The sequence below is a fragment of the Schistocerca cancellata genome, chromosome 5, assembly GCF_023864275.1.
Source record: "Schistocerca cancellata isolate TAMUIC-IGC-003103 chromosome 5, iqSchCanc2.1, whole genome shotgun sequence".
Taxonomy (NCBI): Eukaryota; Metazoa; Arthropoda; class Insecta; order Orthoptera; family Acrididae; genus Schistocerca; species Schistocerca cancellata.
Genome location: NC_064630.1, coordinates 65,646,325 through 65,658,471, shown reverse-complemented (window position 1 = coordinate 65,658,471; position 12,147 = coordinate 65,646,325). Strand labels below are relative to the sequence as shown.

Here is a 12,147-nt window from a genome sequence, read left to right as displayed (position 1 = left end):
AGTCAAATTGATGACATTATTTGTGCCAAACACCATGTGACTGTGGAAATGATAGTTGATAAGGTTGAAGTTAGTACTGGTACAGTTCATAACATTATCTGTAACAAGGTGAAGTACCGCAAAACGCGTGCTAGATGGGTCCCAAAATCAAAAAGACAAAGCATGGAGTGGAAGCACACCAACTCACCTGTGAAGAAAAAATTCAAAGCCCAAGCATCAGCCGAAAATGTCATGTTGATGGTGTTTTGGGATGCTGAAGGTCCAGTTTTTTGTGATTATCTCAAAGAGCAGCATACAATGAACAGCCAATACTACCCAGATTTGCTTTAAAACAAGGTGCTAGATGGCAGGGAGACATCGTTGACCTCAGAGGAGAGGTGTGATTCTCCAGCAAGACAACGCATGTCCTTATGTTGCTCAACTAACCCATGAAACCATCAACAAAATGGGCTGGGAAGTATTGCCTTACAGTCCTGATTTAGCACCTAGTGATTTCCATTTGTTTGGTGCACTGAAGGAGGCATTAAGTGGGAAGAGATTCCAGGACAATGAGGATGTGAAAAAGATTGTGGGAAATTGGTTCAAACATCAAGATAAAGGGTTCTTTGGAGCTCGAATAAAAAAGCTTGTAGCCCATTGGAACAAGTGCATAAATGTTCAAGAGTATTATGTTGAAAAGTAGAAAAAGTATTGTTTTGTAAAAATAAACACTTTTTTCTCCAGACCAATTTGGCTCTTTAATTATTGAATGACCCACACATTTTGAGGTAGCATAACTCACACACACAAATTACCCAGACTAAATTCATCCAGTATTTGAGCATGACAGCACTTAGTGACATGCACCAAACTTTACATATAACTTCAAACCTTAAAGAAACATTTTCTCACTGAGACCCCCCACAAAATGATAAAAGGAAAAAAAGGTTATTGCTTTCTAGATTTTCAGTACTCGTGCAGTAAAACATCATCATCCACCGTGACATTTTAAATTTTTACTTCTTTACTAATAACTGTAATCACAACACATTTTGTAGACAGTATCCAAATATACCAATGAATGGACATGCAAAATTATGTTATTGTACAATACATAATTCAGGAGATATGACATCATAAACAATAAAAAGCTTGAAACTCTAGGTTTTGCTTAAAACAAAGTGCAGATTATCAGATGATATTCATCCAGTGTTTGATGCAATCAGCAACTTCAAACAAACTTTAAATATAATATCAAACCATCTCTAAACTTTTCTTCACTTCAATACTTAATGTCAAATATTTAACACATTAACTCATTTGTAAGCACTCAGAAGTGCGAAGCTTTTTTATGTACCAGAATTCAATTTTGTAAAGAATTGGGAGTTTACTGGTATTCTTATAAATGACACTTGGTTTTTTACTTTTGAGTACAAAGACATGTTTGCAGCCCTTACGCTATACTGATAGTCACACTGTACACTAATCTTAACAGAAATTGGAACATTTTAAAATTGAATGGAACTTATTTCAAATGAGTGGAATGTGTGCTATTAATACTGACTTGCCTTTTTATATTCCAGTTAATATTTCAACTTCTCCGATCTTGTTTAGAAGTTTTTTGCGTGGGAATACTAGGAACATTGAGAGAATTTAAGAATACTGATCAGAAGTTTACACTCTGGTCTTGGTTCATTGTAATATCAATTAATTTTTTTGTCCCCTGGTACTATATTCTGCATTTGTATTTGCCCATCTCCTGCCCCCCCTCCCCCCTCTCCTTCTTCCTCTGACTCACTGCTTAAGACACTTTTGTTAGAGTTTGTGACATTCCCAAATTGCATTCCAGAACATTCAAAAAAAATCTAGAGTATTCACAAACACTTAGGAACATTATAGACAATCATATATTTTTCCACTTAGAAAATATATTAATGCAAAATAGCCAGACAATATCCTGGCAATCACAACAGTAGGATGGCAACCTCTTCAACTCTCATATCTCGACAACAGCTAGCAGCACAAAATCACTATAGAGCACAACAGGGGACCCAAGGGTAGCACCAGACAAAAAAACTTGTGATTAGTAGTTGGTCGTTTTCGAAGTATTGTCAACTTCAATCTAGGTAACTAAACATGTTTTTTGGTATTTCATTAGGTAACATATAACGAATATGAACAAAAGTATGGTGTAATTTTCATTGTCATCAGTACCAATCTTCTAAAACTATGACAGTGCACAGATTGGACTGCATACCAAGTAAGGACGGAAACACAGGACAAATAAAAGTGAGGAATTCAATCCAGATTCATACTTCCATTTAAAAAAAAATCAGAAATTAATTGGAGATTAACACAAAATTCTAACTAGTTCATGAAGGAAATTGTATGAGTAAGATCATTTGTGGTGATTGATATAAAATTTACAGTAAGGTCTTTTGTGTTACGTACTATAGGGTTAAAAGCTTTGGAGAAGAAATGAGTTCAAAATACTCAGTATTATGAAAAGGATAGCTGCTATTCACCATATAGTGGAGATGCTGAGCTGCAGATAGGCAGAACAAGAAGACTGTTGGAAAGTAAGCTTTTGGCCAGTAAGGTTTCACTCTGGCTGCTGAGTCTGGCATTACATGATTGTTTGAGTTTCTCTGAACCATTGCTTCAACATAAACATTTAAAAATCACATCTTTGTTTGTGTAATTTGCTCCTTTTCTTCACTGTTCATTTTAGACAGAAATGCTTTGATGTTGATGAATAAGAACTATAAAATATTCTATCATAGAAAGTATTGCAAATTAATCATAATAAAAGTACAATGTTTTCGTAATACAGAGGGTGAAAAAAGAACCCATTACAGTCAAAACAGACTAATGGTTCATACCACATTTCATCAAGTGGGCTTTGTTGCCTTTAATATACATTATTTATACTGTATATAAACAATAACAATAATTTTAATATGGGTTTGGTGTTGTATGTTCATTCAGGAAATAACATTCACCTAGTAGATCACTAACTATCTAGTCACCAATTGCATCACCATCTCATCTGGGTCAGTACGGGTATCAAGAACATATAACACAAGAACAGGTTTGTTGCTTTTTTATATTAATCTTACTAATGCTTAATTAAATACAATTTTTTACTAAAACTACTAATGTGGAATATCACAATTATGGTTTGTGAAAAACAAGGATGAAGGTCCTTGTCTTAATAAGACATTGGCAGATATGCTCTTGATATGTGTTAATGTCAGACAAGGAGATTGCGATACAATATTACCCATAGCGACATTTGGTACAAGACACTGAAGCTAGACACTAGAGGCTTCACAATGTTCTTTCTGCTCCATGGTCATGAGGCCACAACAACAGTAGATACACTATTCTCATTTCAGCTGGATGATACTAACAATGACTGTGTGAAACATCTCACTGCCAAGACCAAAGAAGCAAAGCAGCTGGCTCAGTACAGACACTGGATGTCCAGGAGGAAGACCAAGTACCAGCCAGTGAGATACCACTCAGGAGACTTGGTATGGATTTTTAGACCTGTGTGGTATGTGAGACAATTGGAAAAGTTACTAAAGCTCTACATTGTCTGACATCACGTATGAAGCTCGATGGTTGTGGCACAGCTTTAGCAATAGCATAGCAAGTGAGGTAATCAGTTTAGATTATTATCCACTGCTACCTGTTTGTTTTGAGAACCTCCCCAAGAGATCAATTCCAATTCAGTGAAATGGGATTGCTTCGGGAGGGATTGATACCAGATGCCTTGGTGGTAATTGTGGCACGTGCTCCCATAAGGAACATTTCTTACAGTGGTTCACATAGTTTCAATGGATTGGCAGAGACCTGGTCAGTGATATCTTTGTCATCCTGCCTAAAGTTTTCAAAAATCACAGGTGGCCAGATGTTGGAGTGTCACAGAAATAGTTCATGATAGCTGGCTATAGGTAACCCAAGATGTCCTGTAAAAATTTCTGATTCACCACAATAAATACAGTGAGAACTTGTCAGCAGCCCAAAAAACTGCACAGCACTCTTTCTCAGTTGCAGAGTAGTTCATTTCAAACTTGGGGAGCATCCTGGAAGCATAAACTATCATCTTTTCAGTACCTTCCTGAATAAGGCAGTCTTTTCAGGTCAGCCTCACAAACTCCAGTTTGCCAGTGGCCCATCTGCAAGTCCATGGAGCATAAATACTTTGCTCCTTTCAAGCAGTCTAGGTGTCATCAATGTGTGACAATGGACTGATAGTTTTCTTTGTGGTTTTTTTCAGTGCTCAATAGTTGACACAGAAATGCTACATGCCATCCTTTTTTCACAAGGGCCAAAAGAGAGGATCAAGGTCTCTCCAAAGGTTCAATGAAGTTATCTTGTAGTACCTTCTCCACTTCCTCCTAGATTAACTACTGTCCAGCTGGCAACACTCTATGCAAACACTGGCTAATTGGTGGAAGGTCCTGGATGTTTTACCATGGACCACTTGGGTGGTGTCTTTTCCCCTCCATGTATGAAAGCATACAAAATGTAGTGGTAGTGGAGTACGGTGACAGTAAGTGCTCTTCCTAGACTTGTTTGGCTGTCCATATGTACGTACCTTTAGGGATGAGTTTTGGTTCCTCATGGCAATTAATGATCTGAAGCATCCTAACAATACTTATGATCATTGACATGAGCCAGAGGAGCCTTTAGCAATCAAAGAAACAGTCACAGTTTAACTGAGTATCTCAATTGATGACTGTAACTCATCTTGTTGATGATGGTGGAATAATGTCTTCAGTGGCAAACAACTGACCAGAACAATTTTTGTAACATGTGCTTGTTGAGATAGCTCCATCAGTCTGGAGCTCTGATCTTATACAGTCTACAGGTGCTTGTAATGCCTGCAGGAAGCCTCGTCTGAGAACAACACTATGATTACTTAAATTTGAAGGGCTGTGTTCTATCATTAATACTTATTCTTCCAATACATATCCCTATTGGCTGGACATATTTCCCATTTGTGACTTTCGGCACAATCACTTTAGTATCACAAAACATATTGTTCTTTGACAGAGGATGAATGGCTTCTGACATTACAGAAAAGAAAGCCCCGAACTTGACTAGCGTCCAGTCCAGTTGCACATTGATAATGATGTCAGTGACATTTCCTGACACCTTGGTGACTGTCATCCATGGAGGATTTGCATCTGTGGTGGTCACAGCTCCTTCGATGGTTGCCTCACCTAGTTTCCTTAAAGTAGCTCTGTAAGATGATTGGAAGATCTGCTGCATGTGGCATCTACATCTACATCTACATTTATACTCCGCAAGCCACCCAACGGTGTGTGGCGGAGGGCACTTTACGTGCCACTGTCATTACCTCCCTTTCCTGTTCCAGTCGCGTATGGTTCGCGGGAAGAACGACTGTCTGAAAGCCTCTGTGCGCGCTCTAATCTCTCTAATTTTACATTCGTGATCTCCTCGGGAGGTATAAGTAGGGGGAAGCAATATATTCGATACCTCATCCAGAAACGCACCCTCTCGAAACCTGGCGAGCAAGCTACACCACGATGCAGAGCGCCTCTCTTGCAGAGTGTGCCACTTGAGTTTGTTAAACATCTCCGTAACGCTATCACGGTTACCAAATAACCCTGTGATGAAACGTGCCGCTCTTCTTTGGATCTTCTCTACGTAGGGAAGTGACCTCATCCAGGGTACAGTGATGGGATTTGTCCCATAGGGTGACAATAATTAGTCTGCAGCTGATAAGCATGAATACAACTGTTGTGATGGTCATTATCCGACACAGTGTAGTAGTCACCAATAACTCGCCTTCTTTATATGCAGTAGTGTACAATGTGTCAAGGGTTTCCACAGTGGAAAAACACAAGTGTGTTGTCCTCTGTCCTCCAAATGAGTGTTCTTCTGTGGGGCATTCTACTTCATGTAGGAGTTCATCATATCTGCTTCGGTCTAGTGCTGCGGCATAAGTCTGAGTCCATTCTCCCTATCAGTGTGTTCGATTGGTGACACTTCTTTCATCCAAGTCTTTCTTTTTTTTCTTGATGTGCTGGTACCACTTAATGAATTTCTCTGTCATGGTGAGGTACTTTACCAGAAGAGTTTGGTGAATGTCTTCTGTCATCCCTTTCATCAAGTGTGAGTTTTCTCAGCTTCTATCATGTTGGGATTCACGATATGGCATAGGCTCAAAACATTCTGAGTGTACGACTGTTGTTTCTCTGTAACATTGGACCCAGTTCTTTCGCTAAGTGAACTTGCTGTCAATTGTTGCCAAACCTTATCTTTGGTTCAAATCGGAATTTGTCCCACCTGTTGCACTTCACTTCATCATTCTCAAACCACTGCTGGATTGTGCCATCCAAGTAAAAGTACACATCTGCAAACACATCATATGATTCTATCTGTCATATTTACTGACAACCCAGTTGAATGTTTACAGCCATTTCATTGGGTCCTGACCAGCATCCTCAGAAAACAATGCTGGATGCCTGATGTGCAGCTGATTTACTGCTGGTTTGGAATTCACCTGTTCCTGAATATATGGATCTTACAATGATGTACTGCTTGTATCCTGGTTCCTGTCCACATACGCAATGGTTCTTATGCTGCCTTGTTGGAGATATGGTGACACAGATGTTTCTAAGTACCTAGCGTCTCCACCAAACAGTGTCACATCAAAACTACAATCAAGTCCAAATCTGAATGCAGGGTTCTCAATGAAGCACTATACTTAGAACTGACATGAACGTACAGCCAGAATTGAACTGACCTGCTGGACAAAGAGTGCAGCTATTTACACAAACACTGAATATTTCATAATATACAATATAAGGTATTTAAATAACCTTCTAGAATGACAAACTCTAAATAACAAATAACTGCTGGTGACTGGGTTTGAACTGGCTAGTCGTAGCATGCCAGCGAGTGACTTTAACTGCTATGCTGCACTGGATGCACCACAGCTCGTGGCAATATCACATTCAAATCTAGAGCAATATATTTATTTACCATTAATTTTTGTTCCTTTTATGTGATTACTCATTGTTTCTATACTATTTTCTATAAATGAATGAAATAAAAAGGGAGAAGGGGCAATCCCCACCTGGTGCCTCTTCTTGATTTCTAGCCTCATTGAGCGAATGACCGCTTATGTATGGTACTTTAGTTTTGATGTACATGGAGAATCAATCTTCTATTTCTCCATTGTACACCTGTGATTTAGTTAACATCCTTTAGGGTCTCCTTACTATGGTTCCATGATGGAAAATGTATATCTAATATTATCTTCCAATTTTGTTCGATTCCCTAAATACTAACTTCCCATCTGTTGTATCAAGAGGCTTTTCTTGGTCAATGAATGTTCTATATGCTCTAGGCATATCACGGCTGTTATTTCTAGAATAATTTATAGTTCATAGTCCAAATTGACCTTCTACTAAACTACAGTTAATCTTAGTTTTTAATGGTGATTTTTTATGTTATATAGAATTTTTGAAGCATAGAGTAGTGAATTGTGAATTTTGGTTTATTAGTCTAGCAATGTACATAATGTAAATCATTTAATTCAGGTACAGGAGACACATCTAAATTGTGGTAAGACTTTGCCATAAACATAAAACAACTGATTTTAGTAATGGCATCAAAATAATAATAATAATAATAATAACAATAATAATAATCAAGCATGGGGTTTGTCAACCCCCATCTGTCATGTCCCCAGGTGGATGATAAGTGAATGCCCAGCAGATATGCAGGGTAGGTGGGAAATGAAATATCACCCACAGACCAAAGAGACAACAAAAATCCATGCTGCATCTGACTTGGATTAAGTGGCAGTATAGTCAGCATCTGTTCACCAGGAGATGTGGCTGTAAATATCCTCCAGGAACTCACAATCCCTGGTTCTACATGGCTAGCAAAAGTCAGAAAGTTGATGGAAAGCAAAATATGACTCTTAGAGTAAAGACAGTATGACTCCAGAAGGACAATCCACCCACTCCAAAGTGGCAACCGAACGTTCAGATTCTGGGGAGCTTGGACTTATGCGAGAGAGTAAGTTGGAATGCTCTGGTAAACTTCCATGAAAAGCATACACTTACAAGGGCACTTTCAATATACAGACATTCATTCGAGCAGCAAAATTGAAAGACACACAGTCTCTCAACATAACTCTCGAAGTAGAAAACCAAATTCTCGCCCTGCAAGAAACGCACTTCACAACTTCAGAAACAACAGACCACAGTAATTACAGACTCTTCAAAGGTGGAACAAACAAGGGAATTGGATCAGCATTATTTGGTATTTTTCTCCATTGTAGACATAAGAGTTTTGGATTCAGTAAAAGATGAGAAAAACATGAACAACTGACTTATGACTATAAGAATTACACTCATAAACAAAACCTACATCTTTATTAATGTACATTCACCAACAAATGATGACAATAAAAAAGAGCCTGAGGAAACAGAAAGATTCTGGGAAGAATTTGAAACAGAGATGGCCAAAATTCCAAAAGATGTGAAAACTCTACTCAGTGGTTTTAATACCCAAATTGGCAGGGAACACAAATACAAGAGGATAGTGGGAGACTATCCTACTCACAAGTTCACCAATAAGAATGGAGAATGACTCGCTGAGTTATGCCAACAAAACAACCTAAAAATTATGTCAACCTCACTTCAGAAAAAGCCTCAAAAACAAAAAGCTTCATGATTACCCATCCATCATTCAGAAGAATTTCAGATTGATCATGTGGCAGTATCGTACAAGTACCAAAAAGAAATTCATGATGTCCAAGTACACAGAGTTTCAAATTTCGATTCAGATCATTATTTAACCATAATCAAAATTAAATTCACAACTGAAAGAAAATTCAACAGGAAAACACTGGTGATCTCAAAATTTTATTACACAAAAACAAAGACTCTAAAATAACAGAAAAATGAGAACAGTCTGCAGAAGACTGGGAGAAATTTCAAACTAAAATCTTCAAAACAGCGAAAGACACAATTCTTCTTCACAAAGACCCAAAACACCCTTAATAGAATCAAAGATGTGAGAATGCACTAGAAGAAGGAAAGAAAGAAATTGCAACAAGTCAAGAAGAAACACAGACAAAATTCCTTGAAGTTTGAAAACAAACATCCAAGACTTTAAGACGAAGTAAATGAAAATATGTCAATGACCAACTGAAGTCAGTTGAAGACAACTTCAAAAATTATAAAATACATGATTTATACAAGACCTTTCTGAATCAGATCAAAGGGTGCCCACCAAGGAAACTCTGCAAAAACAGGATGGTAAATTAGCCTTGACAAATAAAGAAAATTACCAAGAACTAGCCACATATTCTTCACTTTTAAATTGTCCAGAATCCAAAGAGAGATTCCTGAAAATACATCCAGATATCACAACAGAAAATTCGTCACCACCAGCACAAGAAGAAGTTTATTTACACATCAAGAAACTTAAAAACAACCAAGCATTAGGGGAGGATGGAGCTGTAGCGGATCTCTTGCAAAATAAATTACACAAATAATCTGAAACATTCAGCAAACCAAAACAATCCATGATGACTGGAAAATTCCTCTAATCCATCCACTGCAAGAAAAAGCAACAAAGCTGATGTAAACAACTATAGAGAGATCTCTCTCTTACACGTCAACTACAAAATCCTGTAAGCTTGTATCTTGAATAGAGCACAAAAGCAATTAGAACTATTAGCAGAATACCAAGCAGGATTCAGGACTGAAAAGGTCATGTCCAGGACAAAAGTTTGACCCCAAAACCATACTCAAAATCCCAACCTCAGACAAAAATCTCTACTATGCATATTTGTAGGTTTCAAAAAGGCTTATGACTTGGTAGACAGGCCTTTACTAAACCAAATTTTAGAAGAGATCCCAAAACATAAAAACGGATAAAACAAACACTAAATGGCATGAAGTCTGAAGTAAAACTAATGTGGGAGATCTCATCTACATCTGCATCTACATAGATACTCCACAAGCCACCATACGGCATGCGGAGGAGGGCACCCTCTTCCACTACTAGTCATTTACTTTCCTACTCCAGTCATGAATAGAGCGAGGGAAAAATGACTGTCTATATGCCTCTGTATAAGCCCTATTTCTCATATCTTACCTTCATTGTCCTTATGTGCAATGTATGTTGGAGGCAGTAGAATCATTCTGCAGTCGGCTTCAGATGCAGGTAGTCTACATTTTGTCAGGATGTTCATCCAAAAGAAATCACCTTCATGCAGGGATTCCAATTTGAGTTCCTGAAGCATCTCCATAACACTTGTATGTTGTTAGAACCTACCAGAAACAAATCCAGCAGCCCCTCTCTGAATTGCTATGTCTTCCTTTAATCTGACTTGGTATGAATGCCAAACAGTCAAGCAGTACTCAGGTTTCACTAGTGTCCTATATGCAGTCTCCTTTACAGATGAACTGCACTTTACTAAAATTCTCCCAATAAATTTCAGAACCCTTTGACATTCAAACAGTTGTGAGACAAGGAGATGGACTCTCCAGTCCAGTTCAATGTTGTCCTAGACAAGGTTATGGAAGAACGTGAAAAAGAACTCCAGAAACTTGGATTTTGGAAGCCAGTCCTGTTGGGTTTTTCCAAAATCAACCTCTATATGCCATACCACTACATGCCATTTGAGGATGTCTTGGCAATACTTAGAGAAGACGAAGAGACAGCTGTCGAATAGCTTGAGACACTTAAAGAGTATGGAGAAAATGTAGGGTGACAGATCATTTGAGGAAACTGAATTCTTATGTTCAAAAACAGAAATCATGAGCCTGAAAACAAAACACAATAAAATCAACAGGGTCCCGTACTTTAAATCCTCAGAGAATTCGTCAAACCCAAGAGGCCCTGAAAAAAATCTCACAGCAAAATCACCTCCAAAAAGTAAAAAAAATGATTAGGGTAAGTCCAAATATCAACAACAAAGAATCCATGTCAAGGCAGACATACATTCAGCACTACAACACAGTCATATAACAAATATCCTCTACGCAAGTGAAACACTGACGTATAACAGAAAATACAAACTTGAAGAAATCGTAAAAGAAGACAGAAGGATCATTAGGAAAATTTTAGGAGCAAGATATACCGGTACTGAAGACAGTTACCAGCTACAATCAATCACAACAGAAAAGTTTTCAGACACTGAAATTGACATTAAGAAAAGGCAAATGAAATTCCTTGGTTATCTCAACAGACTACCAGAAAAGTGATTGAGAAAAAGTATAACAGACTATGTAACATCACTCCATGCCTGCCTAAATGAAATTTGAAAGGATCCCAAAAACACAAACATAAGACCAACCGATGTTTTAGAAAGACACACCTTCAGACACAATGTAGATAAATGGGAATTTACATTAAAGCAATAATTTTTGAGAACATTTCTCATGGAGAACAATGGTTTTTCTTTCTACTTTAAAATGAACATAAACAATCCTGACCACAAGAAACATTTATATTTGTGGTTGATGCTCATGGAGTTCATAGCGCCTGCTCCGCTCTCTGCCACAGCCTACCATCGTGGTATGAGTTCTGAAGATGGTCAGTAACTGACTGAAACTGTTAACCACAAAAATAAGGGTTTCTTGTGGTCAAGACTTTCTGTGTTAATTTTAAATTACATCAAAGCAACCAAAACAAAAACAGTACAGACCAAAGTGGTTGAAAGAATGTAAACAAACCTTCTTGGAAAGATTGAAAGCCTACCGGAACAACAATAAGAATACCAGGTGTACCGGTATGAAGTGAGCGTTAAGATACAAATGTGTCGATAGGGAACATTTGTTGTGAATGAGCCTTAATTTTTTTTTGTTTGGTTGGTGTTGTGACTCTCCAATCTTTCAAAGTGCCGCCGCGCAGTTACGCGCATCCTCTACATGCGGTGCTATCTGCCAGCCATGCAGCAGCAGCGCCACCTAAGCGGCCAGCCAGCCCGCGGCCTCTAGTCTCGGACTCACTCAGTTATGATTTGACTGTTAAAGTGTACACACGTCTTACTCTGTTTACTTGATCTGTGACTTCATGTATTGTGTCGTCCTTGAAATATATTTGTTCAACTTGAAGTTATAACAGTTGGTATGACATCTGTCAAAGATATTTAGTATACAT

At 38.1% G+C, this 12,147-nt stretch overlaps 1 protein-coding gene across 2 annotated transcripts in view; it reads left to right on the top strand.

Annotated features, from left to right (window-relative positions):
* The window catches only part of LOC126187701 (uncharacterized), a 248,975-nt gene that overhangs the window by 220,574 nt on the left and 16,254 nt on the right, over window positions 1-12,147 (top strand). The window contains exon 15 of one of the 2 annotated variants that reach the window (XR_007537778.1): window positions 2,968-3,070. The exons of the other annotated variant lie outside the window; for it this stretch is intronic. The gene's annotated coding sequence lies outside the window, so the exon portion shown is untranslated. The remainder of the gene's footprint in view (window positions 1-2,967; window positions 3,071-12,147) is intronic. 2 annotated transcript variants of the gene reach the window in all.